Source organism: Anguilla rostrata, chromosome 17, assembly GCF_018555375.3.
Source record: "Anguilla rostrata isolate EN2019 chromosome 17, ASM1855537v3, whole genome shotgun sequence".
NCBI lineage: Eukaryota > Metazoa > Chordata > Actinopteri > Anguilliformes > Anguillidae > Anguilla > Anguilla rostrata.
Genome location: NC_057949.1, coordinates 28,244,900 through 28,263,178, shown reverse-complemented (window position 1 = coordinate 28,263,178; position 18,279 = coordinate 28,244,900). Strand labels below are relative to the sequence as shown.

The following is an 18,279-nucleotide window of genomic DNA, read 5'->3' as shown; positions in this document are numbered from 1 at the left end:
GAGAGATGGAAAACAGTAATCAAGGCGTGAGGAGGCCCTCTGCACTGGCTCTCTCTCTCCGATCACCACTCCGCTTTATGGCGCCGAAAACACCCGAAGCGTCCCCCCAGGCAACGCCGTCATCCCCTACAACCAGGTCTTCCGAAACTCGCCGGGGAGTGTCACTGTAGTGGGGGGGGCAGCCTGCTTCGTTACATTACATTACATTACAGGCATTTATTTAGCAGACGCCCTTATCCAGAGCGACTTCCACAACTTTATTTATTTTTTATTTATTTTTTACATTGTATCCATTTATACAGCTGAATATATACTGAAGCAATTTTGGTTAAGTACAACGGCAGTGTCCTTACCCGGGAATCGAACCTACGACCTTTCGGTTACAAGCCCAGTTCCTTACCCGCTGTGCTACACTCCGTGCTTCGTTCAAGCAAGGCAGCAGCGGGAGGTTCCACGGAGTTAATTCTCATTACGTGATACAAATAAACGGACCTTTATCTGAGACGGGTGGATGTGCAATAGCAGGGCAATACATGGTAATGCAGGGACGTGTGGAGGCTGAATTAATTTTTAGTAATATGCCCGTGATATTCACAGCCGGTCCCTGGGAAGAATTATGTTTGAACCCTGGGTTAATCTATGTAAATACGTGGGATCTGCAACTCAAACTCGCATTATATAATCTGGTTACAGGCATGAATTTTTAATTAGAGGTAATAAACACTAAATCACGTTTTTTTTATTTTGTTTTTTTTTTTTATTTCTAAAGCCAAGTATCCTGTCTCCATGTGATACATCGCATTAGCCCCATAGTAAAGAAAAACTCAAAAATCTAATTAAGCTGTGCCACCGCATTTTGTGGAAAAAAATAAAATGAAAAAATGGCCATGCACTGCCAACCAAAGGTGAAAAGTTTTGTTTCATTTCACCTGGAGCCCAGCCCACATCCGTGACGTAAGCAAGTCAAAACCCCATCTTCTTCATGGGTGGGCAAGTATTATGTATTCAAACCTGATCTATTATGACTGCATAAATTAATCTGCTCAGTATTTGTTCAGTTAGAAATAATTTTTAGCCTTGTTCCATTCCACTTCTTTTTTCTATATCAGTTTGTTTAGTAGTTAGAAGCTAGTAGCATGTTGTAATGTTAGTGTTTCATAGTTTGTTTGTTGTTAAGATTTACGTAGCTAGGCTAATTGTTATAATTGTGCATAGCTTTTCCAATTGTAGCGTTAGTTCTTTTGCAATTGTGGTATTTTCCTATTTTATTTTCAACTGCAGCAAGTAGGCCAAGTCTAGCTGTTGTCTCATCTCAGCTGAGATAGCTAGCATGGGTTTCACTTGTCCATGGCACCACCAAGTTACACACAAAACAACATTGTTAAGAATAGAATTGCTTCTGCAATTGAATTCTTAAAGTAAAACCGTTTGATTATGTTCAAAGTGAAACCGTTCAGCTAGCAAGGTTAGTCTACTTTTCATGGTCATGGATCATAATATAGTAGTCAGGGAATGATCATTCATTTGTCTAATCTATAACCGCATAAAGACAGCACTTGAATCCTATTCAGTTTATTTTCAAAAATAATTTATCCAAAATACCTTTGATGTTCTTTAGGAAACAGTGGTTTAATGTAATTAGCTGACAGTATGATAAAATATTAATTGCAGCTAGCTTGATGTATGGTAAGGTTCCTATTCAGAATAGTGTCGAACACAGGATTTTTTCTCTTTTTTTGCCCCAAAGGAGTGTGAACACCATGTGCCGGACTGAGTGAATGATTATGCATTTTTAGGACCTTTGGTTTGAGATCACATAAAAACTGGAACGAAGAATATGCAGATTAGTATTCATTCGCGTATGTGATTCATGAGTCTGGCAGGGAAAGATAATTGCACATTTTTATCGTCTGAGGAAGGCAGGTCTTAACTTTGGATCAGGCTTGAGAAGAACTTTCTACTCAAACAGCTCAGTAGTGTCCAGAAAAGAAAAAAAATCCACATGCCATTGCTTTGAGGAATATTTAACGTTTTTGAATTATTCATTTCTACCATAGCACTCTAATGCACTGGTCTGTCTGTCTGTCTGCCTGTCTATCTAACTAATCATAATAATAATCTATGGGGTCCAAAATGACTAAGAAATCAAGCATTATGGCACAAAATGGATGCCGTGCATCACCCAGGTGGGTGCTACACATTGGTGGTGGTGGGTGAGGTGAGTTCCCCTTCATCACTGTAAAGCACTTTGAGCGTTCGGAAAAGTGCTACATAAATGTAATCATTCATTCATTCATTCATTCATTCATTCATAATCTAAGGGGTCCATGTCAGGGTAGTGGGAGGTGGGACGCAATTGCAGACCGAGGGGATCTAAAAGTTAACCCCGAGGGGTAACCACAAAAACCGGCAAGCGATTGAAAGGGACAGGGGACACACCAAATAATAAAGAGCGCTAAATAATCGCTCCCTCTACTCACTGAATCTTCTGTCGGTGGACTCAGAAAACTAAAAACTGAACACCGCCACAGTGTAGCTACCTAGAAAGTAAAAACCCAATAGGAAAACAGAGTGGAGTAACTTACAAAAGAAAATGACACTCGCAGCCAGGCGGGTTGGAAAAGGTGAACTAAAGAGACGAGGGCAAAACGTCCTCCACAGCGCGAAGAGAGAATCAGCTCAGAGAAGAAATAAGATGGTGGCCAAATCTCGCAGATAGGATCGATGCGGTAACTTCTGCGGATTCTTACACCCCTACACACCTAGAGCATGACACAGGAAGAAGCTCTCCCTACATCTAACAACGAGTCTGCGCTGAACCCCAGAAACCAGGGGCTAGATATAGGGCTCCCACACCTGCCCCTCATCAGGGACAATTAACTCAAGGAGCCAATGCGTGTGAGGTGCCAACCACCTCACAATAGGACACCACACACCTGCCCCTCATCAGGGACAATTAACGCACAGAAACCAATGAGTGAGAGGTGCTACCACCTCACAGTCCAAAATGAGAGTGGATTAAGTAGAGGACCTGGAGCCTGAAACGTTCACACAGAAACACTGCTCCCTCCGGGCTTTTTGTTCCCTTTGGCTGACGGCTACATCCTCAGGTCACAACCCCACTTCCCAAAGAAAAGCTTTTGAATGCCCTCGGCAATTATTTTAACTACAGCTTTGTCCCTGTGCTTATTTGCATAATTACATTAGAAAAATACCATGCCAAAAAAAACAACAACAACAACAAAAAAAAGCTTTTTGGATGCACATTCACACATTGTTATTTATGAAAGTGTTAGCAAATTAAATGTCGTAACTCAACGAATGACTTTTTTTTTTTTTTGTGACAGAACTAGAATTACCAGCTTTGTGCAATGTTTTCATACGTTCAGAGGCTGAGAAAACAGTTTGCATAATTGACGATTGCCATTTTGACGTGACAGGACTGTAAATAACTATACAACGGAAACACTGCTTTTTAACAACACAGGTAGCGCTTTAATGCTGAAGTATTACCACATTGACATTTTACTGCCACGTCTTTCAAAGTGGCTGCAGAATTTTAATTTGTTGGAGTCAAATTGAAGTCTAAATGCACCCCGACCAAAAGAAAAAGGGAATGTTTTCCAAATGCCCTCAAAATGTTACTGAAAATTGTCGTCAATGTTATAACGTTGCCACAACGTTGCAGCAACAATGTGAGAATGTTTTGTGCTTGCTGTGAGTCCTGCTGCTGACCAAATCAGCATGTATCCATCCATCCATCCATCCATCCACCCACCCACCCACCTATCCATCCATCCATCCATCCATCCACCCATCCATCCATCCATCCATCCATCCACCCACCCACCTATCCATCCATCATCTATACCTGCTTATTCCTGGTCAGGGTCGCAGGGGTGCTGGAGCCTATCCCAGCATGCATTGGGGAGGGGCTCAAGACGCTAAGGGCCCTCCAAAGATATTCAGACATAAAATCATCAGCTTAATTTGATCTTTCCACGGGACACCAAAATCCCCAGGCGTTGCCCCGGGAGGGGGGCGGGGGGGGGGGGGGGGCGGGACACTGCTGAAGACCAGATGGGCCTCACGGTCCACCAGATCTGAACCATGCCACAGTGCCAACTGGCCCGCTGCCCCGAAGGGGGGGGGGGGCGGGGGGCTAGGGCAGTTTCTCACAGAAACAACTAATATTCTGCTTCAAACGGGAATCAGGGGGGTTTCGTTTTTCCAAAACCTTGTCAACCGAGCCATTTCTGCTCAATTCTGCTTATTTTTTAAGTCATATTTATCGAAGTAAATGATTACTCATGCCTACACAATCATAAATATTCAAGATGAAATTGAAAAATTGTAACATGAACTGCATTCTACATGGTGTTTGCTCATGCGTGTGAAATGGGTTTCACAAACTCAGTATACGGTGGTTGAGTAATGCCAGTACACTGCTTGCATATTCAAAGAACAATTTTTTTTTTGGTCATCCCGTGTCCAGAAAATTTCAGATGGACACCATTCACCTTTAACTTCAATTACAGCGTGAGTTTCCCGTTGGTCTTAACATCTTTCACCAGAATTATTCTCCACAAAGAGAAATGTCAGCCTGGACGTTAAACTGATCAATACACTCCAATTACAGACCGGTGTGTCACCGCGAAACAAAGCTGATCAATAAACAGAGAAAAAGGATTGACAGGCAATACTGTTAGTAAAAATTAGCCTTTCATCTTTCTCAGAGTGCAATCTGACGTGAGTGGATCCACACGTTGTCATGTAGCAGACAAATATAGACTTTCATTTTTATTTTTTATTTTTAGGGAAAAGGGTCCAAAAGATCAAAAACGGAATCAATAATTGTTTTTGTGGTCTAATCTCCAGATCAACCGGCATAAGTGTATTCAGAATTTAGTTCATTTGGACAGTGTAACTGATGACAACGAACGCCTGCATACAGACCGGCCCTACAGGAACAGAATCGCGTTTTGTTTTTTTTTGTTTTTTTTCAAAAGGCCTGTTTTACCCTGATGTATCCACTTTCCTTCAGTCTATTTGTTATTGTTCTGTCATCTCTTTATGTATGTGTCAGCCTAATAGGTCAATGGGTTGCCATGACAGCGTGTGCTTGGGTGGGTGGGTGGGTGGGTTGGGCGGGGCTGGGGAATGTTGAGTTCAGTTGTTCAATCCCCACATGCTTATTATGTATACGCATAAATAAAAACATTTGATCACAAAAAAAAAAAGGACTGGAATTGCTCGCCCCTGCCCTAACAGGTACCACACTTCCTTGCTTCGGACCTTGTTCAGAAGCAGGGCAAATCGCCGTGCTGGCGGAGGCCGTCGCACTGTCAGGTCTAACAGCCGCCGACGTCGTCTCTGTTTCGCTCGATTCGCCGACGGCGTCTCCTCGGCGACAGCCGACTGTTGTCAGGGTCTCATTTCCTCTTTCGGTGCCGCGACGAAGTTAAAAACCCGTTTCCTTCCTCCCCTCGCACGCTACAGCAGAAACGTTTCTGTCGCTCCAACATTTTTTTCTTTTTCTTCTCTTCTTTTCTTTTCTTTTTTTCTTTCTTAAAGACTCCGGCGACTCCGGCTTTTAGAGGAGTCTTCAGAGTAAAATTCACGCCTCGTGCTTTTTTGTTTTTTTGTACCTGGTCTCCACGGAGACGTCTCGATGAGAACACCGCTTCACTCACCGAGGAAACGGCTCCGTCAACTAAACCGAAAAAAAAACGTCTCTGATATTCTTCAAGGAGAAAAGTTTCAGTTTTCCTGTCTGAGCCTTTACATCCTGTGCCTCCTTTCAAACGGGTATCCCAGCATCACCAAAAAGGGGAACTAGCAGTCAGCTCCTAACAAGCATAACTCTTCACACACATAATTCAGCACTTAATGCAGTACTCTTGTATTGAAGTGTCACAGCTATTAAAAAAGATTAATCATTTGATAGGGCTTTTTATAAATGGGCCTTTATGAGAGGTACATAATCTCTCTAAGCACTACAGAGCACCTTCTTCAGCACTATTGACATTTATAAATATTTGTTTATAACTGTTGTGATTCCCCCCCTGTACACTGAAATATTCTCGCTAAGTTTTAACATAACGTAACCTAACGTAACATAATGACGAGAACAGGCCATTCAGCTCAGCAACGCTCAGCATTTTCCTGACTAAATTAGAACTCTGATTACCGACATGCCAGACAGTATCTAACGCCATTTTCACCCCCTTAAGGCCTGACGACCCTGTGCATTTTGTGTGCTCCTGTTTCCCTGCTGGGTGGAGGGGTGGCAGTCGTCTGTTATTTTTTTTTGTGTGGTTTGCAATTGGGGCAGAGGCAGTGGTCGGCTGGAGTGACATCAATTACTGGACTGCTAACACCTGGCTAAGCGATTTTCTTTTTCTTTTTTTTCCGTTGTTCTTTTGCCTGCAGCACCTGTTTCTGTGCACTGCACTTAACTCCTCAATGTGCAGTGTTTATGGCAGAGGTTGTTTTTTTGGTATTATTATTATTATTTTCCTTTGTAATAAATCGCGGTTGGCACCTCATGGTTGTTTCTCCATTTTGGACCGATTGTGGCCAAGGAATTGTTCCAATGGCAAAAGGGGAGGGGTGGGGAAGTACCACCTAGAGCCATGGGGGCAGGGAGGGGACTTGGGGGGGGGGGATTCTGAAATACATATTCTTTGGGGGCAGAGGTGGACAGTCCAGGGGTCAGAAAGTAAACATCCTGCCATTTTTTCCTTCCACCCATAAACTCAGCCAACTGATTTCACTAATTACTGTAGTTCCATCTTCTGGCTGAGGAGTTGTGCTAATTAGTGAATCTGAACCTGGATTTTCCACCTCAAGGAAATTCACTGGCTTCAGAAAATTGGTCAACGTTTGAGAATTTAAAAAAATAAAGAAATAATAAAAAATTGTCAAGGGCAGATTGCCAGAGCCAAGCACATAAACACATCTTCTCTCAATAAATACTTGTTGTCCCTGTTTATGCACACAAAGCATCCACAACAACATTTTCAGAACCTCAGTGGCAATATCTAAATTGTCATGCCAATAGCAATTCTAGAGTCTCCTTCTCAGCTCTCAGGGATTGTTCTGACAAAAAGACACAAACAAAACAGTAACAAAGGGCTCTAACACAATAGACCTCAAATTCTGTGTAATTCTGTGAAATTACAGACCCACACAGCTGAGGGGGACCCGCTGGAACAATGCTCTTAGATCAATCGTTTTCATTTTCAAAACAGGACGTCAAAATAACATGCCCTTCCTGGTGGTGGGAGAAACGGGTGGAGAATCTGAACCAGGTCAGCATCTGGCTTTTCATCCAGCTCAAGACAGAGCACCGTGCCGGTGCTTTGTCAAGCTCAGTGAGTGCGGTGGCTTTTCTCCAGGAACGAGAACCTTGTGGTCACTGATGTATGCAACAGCCCTCCCTGTCGGGCAATTTATTATTATTTTTTAATTGGAACTTCTTGACTTCTTTGAGGCGCACATCGGTGCTCAGAGACCGGCCTGCTCCCTTGCAAACTCGACACAATTCCCCGAGTCGGTTTTATATGACTAACGGACTTGCTGCCGACACGCTTCTGGGACCCAGCCCACAAGCGAGATGGCGGCTTTAACAGCGGCATAAATCAGGGGCCAGTGCAGACACCGTGCCTAGTCAACAGCACGCCGAAGGAGAACAGACGAGAATTTCTCCGGCGATTTAAGATGTTGCGACCAGTTCAAATGGACCTCAGCAAGCAGCTGCTGAAGCTTTTAAACCGACGTTACAAGAGGAGAGAACATTCTTTTAAAAAAAACAAGGCCGTAAAAACAGTGACTGTAACATCAGCCAAGATCAGTCACATTGCGCCCGGCTATGGAAACCAAATCGTCTTTCCTGCGCTTGTCAATACCCCCCAGGGAAGCCGCCATTTTGAATTTTGTATAGCAACCAAATGTCAACATCATACAAACAACAGGATTAAAGACTGCTGTCAGCAGCACAAGCACCTGCACAAAGTGTGTTAAATGAGCAAATAAATGTTATAGGGACATACCAATTATCCCAGATTAGACAGAATTTATTTGGTTCAGTGTTTTCGTTGCCTAAAAGCAGAGGTAACCAACCCTGTTCCACCAGAAATGTGCTCTATAAGTAAATTTGCCTTGCCTTGCCTTTGAGTCAAGCCCCGATGTAATAAATTAGACTGATTTTTGTAACTAGTGGTTGTTGTAGTCTTTTTGATTTGAAGTGCTCAGAACAATTTTTTACTACAATTTGTTTCTTTCTGCCTGCACTGAATATTGACATTCATCTTCACGCACTTGCGCATACCAGCGTTACGTAAACACAGGCAGTGGCAGTTGGACAGCGGAAGTTGGACAGTGGTAGTCAGACAGCGGAAGTTGGACAGTGGCAGTTGGACAGCGACAGTTGGACAGTGGCAGTTGGACAGCGGCAGTTGGACAGTGGTAGTTAGACAGCCTGTCAAGTTCTGATTTTGGCGGTGTGTCTAATGAGATAATGCAGACTGTTGTGTGGTGAACTGGGGGGGTGCAGCGGTGCACGGGTCTGGAAAACAAACCAGCAAGCCTTCACCGTGCTCGCCTCTTCCTCCTCATTAAACGCACCGCTGTCTCCTCCTCGTCACCTCCTCTCCGACGTGCGGCTATGCTTTCTCTCCGACACTGTCGGCTCCGAAGCCTCCACCCTGTCCTCTCCTTTATCGGAAAGAAACAGCGATAGTGAGCATGCTGCAAATTCAAAATCTCAAATGTCACAACATGGCCTGTAACCAAGACTTACTGAGCATATTATCCGTACATACATGAAACAATCCCTGAGCAGGAGAAATAGGAGAAATTTAGGAGAAATATTGAACTGCACTTGTGTTATAATTTTTTACTATTATAGTACCTGCAACATTACATCACAGGCATTTTAGCAGACACTCTTTTCCAGAGCAACTTACACAACTTTTATTAATGCAGGTGTTAGATTGCATCCATTTATACAGCTGGATATATACTGAAGCAATGCAGGTTAAGTACCTTTCTCAAGGGTACAATGTCAGCGTCCTGCCCAGGAATCAAACCTGCAACCTTTAGACTACAAGACCAGTTCCTTACCCATTGTACTGCACTACCACCTGCAAGGCTCTAAGGCTAATTTTATGAACTGCTCCATGGACAATATGAAGTGGCACTAATTTGAGACCAGCAGAAAGTGTGTGTTATTATTCCACAAATCATTTTAACAAAGCCAAAATAGTCTCTCAGCTGACAGAGGAAGGTTTTCCGTACGAAACGGTGTCGGGGGCGTGAGGATAACCTTCGCGCTGCTGTGATTTGCGACTGTTGTTTTTTGTTTCAGGTTTAGTGTCTAATAGACCGTAATGAGCTCTCTCTTCTCGCTCCAGACCGGTATTCTTGTTAGTTTTTTTTTGGTTCGAGTCTTCACACAGGATCTCATTCCGACCGGAACCATAAAAAAACATCGCAGGTCCATTTGCGGCTGTCTCATTTTCACTCCGGTGACTCTTCATCTTCTGGCCCATGACATGGCCCTCTTGCACGGGACCCCGATTGATCCGTAGAGTGTATTAAACTGCTTCTGGGAGGGTCTCGACCTTTGACCCTTGACCCCAGCCATCTCATTTATCACAGCTGTCAATCGGGGTCTGCATGACAGATTGGCAGGGTGAGAAAAAAAAAGCCTTTTTAAGCCTCGTTGGGGGATTTTAAGATCGTTTGATTGCAATATTCATTTTATTTTTAATTCTGTTACTTCTGTTACAAAAAAAACTGAGATTCACTTGAGAAAGAAATTACACAGAAAACGAATCCCAAAAATAACTTCTGGCATTTTCTTATCGGTTATAATTTTCAGGTTGAACACTGTTTTTAGAAGCAGGTGCTCTAGATAAAGGAAATGGGTCAGAGATCACACAGCCTGTCTGTGAAGATGAATGTATCTTCACTGTAAATTTCAAATGTTTTAATGTGATATCGGAAGACATCCACCCATCCATAAATTTTCTATACTCGCTTATTCCTGGTCAGGGTCGCGGGGGTGCTAGAGCCAATCCTAGCATGCCTTGGGCGAGAGGCAGGAATACACCCTGGAAAGATTGCCAGTCCATCGCATGGCACACACACCATTCGCTCACACACTTATGCCCAGTGGCAATTTAGATTTTCCAATTAGCCTACCTGCATGTCTTTGGACTTCTGGGAGGAAACCGGAGTACCCAGAGGAAACCCACGTGGACACAGGAAAAGCAACAGCGCTACTCATTGCACCACCGTGCTGCCCATGGAAAGATATCTCAACACTAAACTTCAGTCTACCTCAAACTGCTAATGATCTAAATCTGTGACTGATCATACACACCTGCTGGTGATTACAAATTAACATGCCTTTGAAGCAGGCACACCACGAACAGGAGGGCGGCCATTTTATAAGAAGTAGGGTTGTGGTCGCTTCTGTGAACATGCAAGTTCCCTGTTTTTTGTATGTTTTTTTATTTTTATAAATGCCTTTTTTAACTACTCCATCTCTCCAATGGATTTAAATTGTTCCAATATGGCAAAGCAGTGGCCAGCTTTGTCATAACCTCATTTTCTCTGTGGACAACTTATAGACCTAATTGTTGTAATATGGGGTGGTGCAGTGGGTAGCACTGTCGCCTCACAGCCAGAAGGTCGAGGGTTCGAATCTCGGCTTGGGGCCTCTCTGCGTGGAGTTTGCGTGTTCTCCTTGGGAGGCATTACCAACGGTGTATGCTTTTATGGAGGCTAATTCTGATCATAAACCAAATAACCCGGGGGGGGGCGTGCCATAAGTGACCGCCATCGATCCGTCAATCAGCAGAGAGTTTCCTGGCGAGATGTGCGCGGTGGGTCATTTAGTCCCGAGTCGGGTTTTCTGATGAAACCATCGACCTGCGTCCCGGCTGCTAATTTGGACGCCCCGTGCTGATGGGGGTGGGTTTCCCGCTCGGAGGCCAGGGGGAGACGTCGCTGGCTTTGATTTAATGTCCCGCGTGTGACGTCCCAGGGTTAAAGGAAAGCGAGGAAAGGAAGGATTTATTTTACTCTTTCCCCACCCCCCACACCCCCACCCCCCCAAAAAAGAAGCGTATTGGAATCCCAGAGTGTTTCAGCTTCTAGAGAGAGTATTTTCCAGAGAACAATGTGGCAGTGTTGAAGTTGAAATAGTTAATTGTGGCATTGTATCTGATGTGATTTGCAATTAACTGGGGGAAAAAAATTAATAAATCTAAATGTTACGACAGTTAAGATCTTCGGTGAACAGCCGAAAGTAAACACTGAAAGCACATCAACTCTCCCACTTAAATTGTGCAATCGCACGAGTGTATCGAAGCAATGACATTTAAACTTTCCAATATCATTCCTGCAATTTATGAACCCAAATTAGTTTCACGCCATTGAGCTTCATTCACAGTGATCCTTTTTTAGAGTCTGCACTAATGTTCCACAGTTATACTCATATATATATACGTTTGTTCATTTCGCCTGAAGTTCACCCGTAGCTTGTGCAAGATTTCAAAGCGGTAGCACTTTCGCCTGTGATGAACATTTCCCGTTTTAATTATTCCCCAAGGCTTCTGTGTTTCTGTATCCAAAGCATCGCCGCTTTCTTAACCCCCTTTAAGGTGCGAGGTCACAAATACGTTATTAGAATGCTCTCGACTGAACTGAACTGAACATTCTAATGATGCTGATGATGTCACAATCACTACTGGTGGCTGAAAGTTCTGAGAGTTCTAGAACACTGACTTTGAATTCTGAGAAACACGTTCCAAAAAAAAAAAAACAAACAAACCAAAAAAAAAAAAAAAACACAACTAGTCTCCGAAAAGGTTAAAGGCTGGCTGGTTTAATCGTATGGAAGCGCCAATCTGTAGACGTGAGCATCGCCTGTACACAAGTGGCGCGTGGAGTACATGTTGTGCACGTATCTTCTTTTTCTCGTTTTTGATGGCACTATCGCTCGCCCACAGTTGCCCTTTAGAGCAATCGTTGAAAGCACACACTCGGTACTAACAAACAAAAAAAATAGTAATAATAAAATTGAATCACTTGTTTGTTGTCAGGCTAAACAAAGTCACCAAAGGGCTGCAATTTACATTATTTTTACTTAATGCACTCAATGAACTGCAGGGACACAGAATTTACATTTGACTCCCCTCGGAGAACCTCCAGAGCAGAGTCAATCTAATGCATGTATAGGGTCTGAGTATCCCCTCCAACCCAATATGCTATAAAGTGCTTTTCTATCACGCAGTGAAAGAGGCTACATTAATTTAATGCATTGCTCGTATCAGGGACATAGCAGTCAGGGTTGTTGGATACAAAGTGTGTTTTATCATTCAAATTGCATTTCTGATTCGGTGCATCAACCTTGATGTGCCTCACTTGAATGTTTTCATCTTCGAAAATGAATACTTCCTGTTGTTCTCTCGCTGGAGTCTCTCTCTGTATGCTGCTATATCTTGAATAATGAAACAAAGGGAGATAAACAGATAAATCCGTACCATTGGTTAACTTAATGTGAATATGTTAAACATGAAAGAAAATTAGGAATTGTCAAACTGATATTAGCTACACAACAGACCTTTATGTCGTTGAGCTCTCGCTAGCCAACAATGAGAACCATGATGTAAAACATCTGTTGCGTAGTTTTCTAACGATATCGTAAATCTGAGAATAAAATGATAAAAGTCATATTTTTTCTACAATCATCTGATATGTAAAACTCTTCATTTGGAGAAAGGTTGCGTGATTCTGAGAAGGTACGATTTTAAAAGTTTTCCTCAATGTGAAATCCCATCGTTTCAAATGACTTCCAAGGTCCAGTCACTTTGTTTCATTGAGCAGGGCTTTAACAACTTTATATTTTTCAAGTAGCTCATTGGCCAGCAAGTTAGGAATACAAATCCCGGCGGGGGGCGAGGGGGAGGGGGGGGGTGTTGGTGGTAAATCCTTTTTTTCCCCCAAAGTGTGTCCCCAGACCCGTATCATGTCAGCAATAGCTGAGCGCTCAGGACGGACGGTCATTTAAAAAGGGTTTCAGAGCTCCACCTCTAAAAGCTTCAGACCTTACGCTGCCTGAAAATAAATGCTGAAGCGGCCCTTTTAAAATTCTGTTGAAGTGGAATGTCGCAAATTAAACATAGATTAATAATAATTCTAAATAAACAACCCTGATTACTACAGAAATGTCAAGGAAGAATTTTTAATATGTGTTTAAGACATTTTACATGTATAAATGCGCGCTTGAATTCCACAGACATACAGGACACCCTTTTCTGTTTCTTAAACAGGGGCATGTTCTTGTGTGCAGTGTTATTTCAGAGGAAATAATTGCGAGGTGCAGCCAGCGAGCTGTCATCATAATCGTGTTACATTAGATCCTATTAAGAGAACACAAGTCGACGCCTTTGGCTAATGCCTCTCCTTATCAAATTCACCACTGAGTAAAATCTGAACGCCGACGGCATTTTTTTTTTTTTTTTTTTTTTGCTGGTAAATGGCAAAAAATAATAATAAGAAGAAGAAGATTATTTATTTATTTTTAAACTGAATTACAGCCCAGTTCTGAGCGTTGGCCATCGTCCCAACTCTGAGACCGGTAATGAAGGACAGTGTCAGCAGGGGGCAGGCCGGCCTCGAGCTCGGCGGTGGGGGAGGAGCCAAGGCACCGCGGGTGGGCGTGTCCCGGCAGCTGCTCGCGAGCAGAGCCGCCATACGGCACGGCACGGCAGAGAGCGCGGCACAGCGTGCCGGACCACCCACCTGTCCGCCGGGCCGCGGGAGCAGAACGCACCGACTCCTCCCCGCCTCCTGTGGGTCTGTTCACCGTGCCCCACTCCCCCCGCCTCCTGTGGGTCTGTTCACCCGCGTGTCCTGGGGTTTCACACCCCCCCCCGTCCTGTGGGTCTGTTCACCGTGTCCGACTCCCCCCCCCCACCCCCCGCCTCCTGTGGGTCTGTTCACCGTGTCCGACTTCCTCCCCCCCGTCCTGTGGGTCTGTTCCTGTGTCCGACTCCCCCCCCCGGCTGTCCGGCCCCTCCCGCCTCCGTGGGTCTGTTCACCCTGTCACGTGTGCAGAACAGAGCACTGCAGTCAGCGCCAAAACCAGAAATGAACTGACACTTTGGGTTCTTTTTTCATTTATTATACCATCATAATATCCATTTAAAACTACATGGACACACCACTACAAATGAAGCCTAACTGAGCGAATGGATACTCAGTTAAAATGGCAGTTTTAAATAAACTGTGGTAGAGTGTATTTTATTCTGATAGAGTACATTTAACCTCTGTTAGACTCATACAAATTGTACTAGAGTTGAATGAACACTGAACATTTCATTGTGTAGTTTAATAAGTGCAGATTCAGTATCAGCTAAGGGTTGGGTCATTGTTCCCATGGCAGTGACCAATGAAAATTGGAGCATACATTAGTCATTCCTGTACAGTTAGAAATGAACTGTTAGTGCTGACAAACAACACTTGCCTTTTTACCGATGTCAAAAAGATCGAAAGGACAAATGATAAATGAATCCAGCTCAGTGTAGGCTGCAGGATATGGGGAAAGCAAAATGAAGTTATAATCATAACAGAATAGAAAGACATGACAGAAATTTGACTAAAATTCTGGGCTGTGTGGGTTAGCAGTAAATTTGGGGTGCATTTGGGGTGCACAGAGTAAGTAGTCTGGTGTCGGTCCTTTTACTCCACAGCATGTGGAATACACTGGCCCTCTTTCAGCACCATGGACAGCTGCCACTCTCCTCCAGCAGCAGCAAGCACCCAGTGCCCAGGGCTAAGCAGAGACAGAGAGAGAGGGAGAGCGATGGGGAGGGAGAGAGAGGGAGGCAGAAAGGGAGGGAGAGGGGGACAGAGAGGGAGAGAGGGAAAGAGAGATGGGGAGGTAGAGAGAGGGAAGGAGAGAGAGAGGCAGAGAGAGAGAAAGAGAGAGAGGGAGCGAGAGGGAAGGAGAGAAGAGGGGGAGAGAGAGAGGGTGGGAGACAGTGAGAGACAGAGAGGGAGGGAGAGAAAGAAAGAGAGAGGGAGAGAGAGGGGAGGAGAGAGAGAAAGAGAGAGATGGGGAGGGAGGGATGGGGAAGGAGAAAAGGAGGGAGAGAGAAAAGGAGAGAGGGGTTGCAAGAGAGAGAGAGTGGAGAAGGAGGGAGAGAAAGAGAGTGAGGGGCAAGAGAGAGAGGGAGAAAGGCGAGAGAGAGGGAGGGAAAGAGGGAGGGAGGGATAGCTAATGAAGGAGACAGAGCGAGGGAGAGAGACAAGTGCAGTACAGTATATGTCCTTTAATGAGGAAACTGCATCATCTGGACCCCACTCCAGCCCAAACGTGTAGGCGGCTAACTCCATCTCTCTGCCTTCGATGCACTGACTCTGGAACTCTTACACAGAACTGTGGATTAGCAGTAATCCGACTCGCACACTAATCTGGAGAGATGAGCTTCGCATGCAAATACACAGGATTCAAGTGACAGGGAAAAAGACATTTTTATTGTGTCTGTATGTCTGTGTATGGAAGTGAAGGTGTGTGTACATGTGTGTGCGTGTGTGTTTGTTTGTGTATGCATGCAAACCATATTTTTTACTGAAAATGACCAAGTAGGTTTCAGCCTATGTCATTTTAAAAGGCATTAGATTGAATATTTAAAATTGAACATTTTGTTCCTCGTCTGAACGTTTTGTGGGAACACAAGCAGAAAAGAACCCATTTTGCATAGAACCCAGAAGCAGATGCAGTCCTACTTGTCCAGCCCTGTCTCGGAGATCTGTAATGGTAATGAGTGCTTTTACAATGGAACACCTCATTCTGACTCATACTGTTTGGGTCAAAATGGCCACCACAGGTCACACGGACAGGAGATAACAACACATCAGAATGCTCCATGGCTGAATTCACCAGAAGAAACGGGGATAAACCAAGGCCTCTGTTATTGGCACAAATGAATGGGATCTTTCAAACATCACATTGCTGTTGTATCCTTGAGCAAGCTACTTCAGGTACTGCATTGCTTCAGTATATATCCAGCTGTATAAATAGATGAAAATGTAAATGCTATACAAAAAGTATAACCAGCCCGTCTGGCACCAACTCAAACCAGCCCGTCTGGCACCAACAACCATTCCACGTTCAAAGTCACTTAAATCACCTTTCTTCCCCATTCTGATGCTTGGTTTGAACTTCAGCAGATCGTCTTGACCATGTCTACATGCCGAAATGCATTGAGTTGCTGCCACATGATTGGCAAAACCAGGAACAACTTGAAATGTTCCTGGTTTACTCCAAAAAAAAAAAAAGGGTTGATACTTAAGTGTTTCCATGGAAATGTCTAAAAACACAGGGGGCGCATGCACACTATGGACACCATGACAGCACACAGTTTTTGAGAGGCAGACTCCTCCCACCAATGAGGCGACTGGTGCGGAGCAGTCCTCAGTGTGTAAAACAGGCCTGCACTCGTAAAACAAACAAGCATCCATCGATCTTCCAGACAGCTTCCTGTCTCCAAGGAAAACAACGCCTCGGCAACCGGAGACAGCCTGGGCTGTTAGTCCGGCGGGATCTCAATAAAGGCGGGCTGGAGAGGGCTGGAGAGGGCTCCCGGCAAATTTGGGGAGAAAAAAAACCGCTCGCCATTCGTCAGTGTCCCACTCGTGCGCGTGACTCAGTGGAGGACGAGGAGGTCTTCCCCAGTCACAAGATAACAATTAGTCATGCTGACTTTGAAATGTCCTTTTTTTTTTTTTGCTGAAGGGGATAACCAGGTGAGCCATTACCCCCCTCCTGCCAGCTTGGACGTTTATGGAGTAAATCACACCTTCTCATGCATGATATTACAATCTCCATGTAAATGCAATCCATGCACGCATTCTCACCCGCACGCTCCTTGCAGAGAATCCTTTCCGTGGACGAGACAAGTGACGCCCCTGTTGGCAATGAGAAGCAATTATACTCCGATGATCTGAAGCCGGCGTGGCACTAAGACAGAGCTGCCCAGCCCTGTTCCTAGAGATCTACCGTCCTGTAAATCTAACAGCCCTAACCATGCACACCTCGTTCAACAGCTAGAGATCTTGTTGAGCTGTAGAGTCAGGTGTGCCAAATTAGGGTTGAAATGAAAACCTACGGGACGGTAGATCTCTAGCTATAAAATGTGAAGTGCTTTGTTAGGGTTGGAGTGAAAACCTACAGGACGGTAGATCTCTAGCTGTTGAGTGAGGTGTGCTTTGTTTGGGTTGGAGTGAAAACCTACAGGATGGTAGATCTCTAGCTGTTGAATGAGGTGTGCTTTGTTAGGGTTGGAGTGAAAACCTAGAGCTCCAGGAATAGGGTTTGGCAGCCCTGTGCTAAGAAATATAATCACACTTTGAACAGGGCTCTTGGTATTATAATTAAAAATATAACAGCGGCCATGCAATCAAACAAATGGAAGACAACTATTTTCCCAATTAAACCAGCATTTTAAAATGGCCTGAATGGGATAATGAACCAGTCCATACTGTCAACAGACAATGTGTCAAGGGCTTAATCCTCCCAGGATCGCACGTCGCTTCTGATTGGATACTCACGGTGTGATTATGTCCATCTTCATTTCTGATTGGATACTCACGGTGTGATTATGTCCATCTTCATTTCTGATTGGATACTCACGGTGTGATTATGTCCATCTTCATTTCTGATTGGATACTCACGGTGTGATTATGTCCATCTTCATGACCTGGGCCAACCGATGGGGCTCAAAATTTAATGAGGTCTTAGATTCCAGTGCTTGAGTCGTGCTTCACACACAAATGCAGATTGGATCTTATTTAACATACCGTAAAATCTGCTATTGTGTTTAGCAAACTGAAGAGTCAACCTCATTCTTCAAATAAACCTATGTTTGGCAGAAACACAAAGTATGACGGAATGGAAGGTGTTGACCTTCACTGTGACTCAAAGCATGGGAAAAAAAAGTATATATTTTCCCCCATTATCCCATCCCATCTTCAGCACAACAGATGGATGCTTTTATAGTTCAGCTATGACTAAAAGCAGCACGTAATTGTTAAAGGGTACATGACTATTCAATATCACAGTCTTCACACACACATGTTCATAAAACAACTGGAGCATGAAATTCATTGTGAATACACACCAGAAGCGCTTTCCATATAATACCGTTTCATTGTGCTATAGGCTATTTCTGCGCAGTATTGTGGTGCTTATATGAGTTT

General features: G+C 44.1%; 1 long non-coding RNA gene across 1 annotated transcript in view; it reads right to left on the bottom strand.

Annotated features, from left to right (window-relative positions):
- Positions 1–10,355, bottom strand: part of LOC135243609 (uncharacterized) — a 41,173-nt gene extending 30,818 nt beyond the window's left edge. Inside the window, exons 1-2 of the long non-coding RNA XR_010326696.1 lie at positions 10,210–10,355; positions 8,583–8,718 (exon numbers count right to left, since the gene is read on the bottom strand). This is a non-coding gene — a long non-coding RNA (uncharacterized LOC135243609). The remainder of the gene's footprint in view (positions 1–8,582; positions 8,719–10,209) is intronic.
- Positions 10,356–18,279: the final 7,924 nt, after the last annotated feature.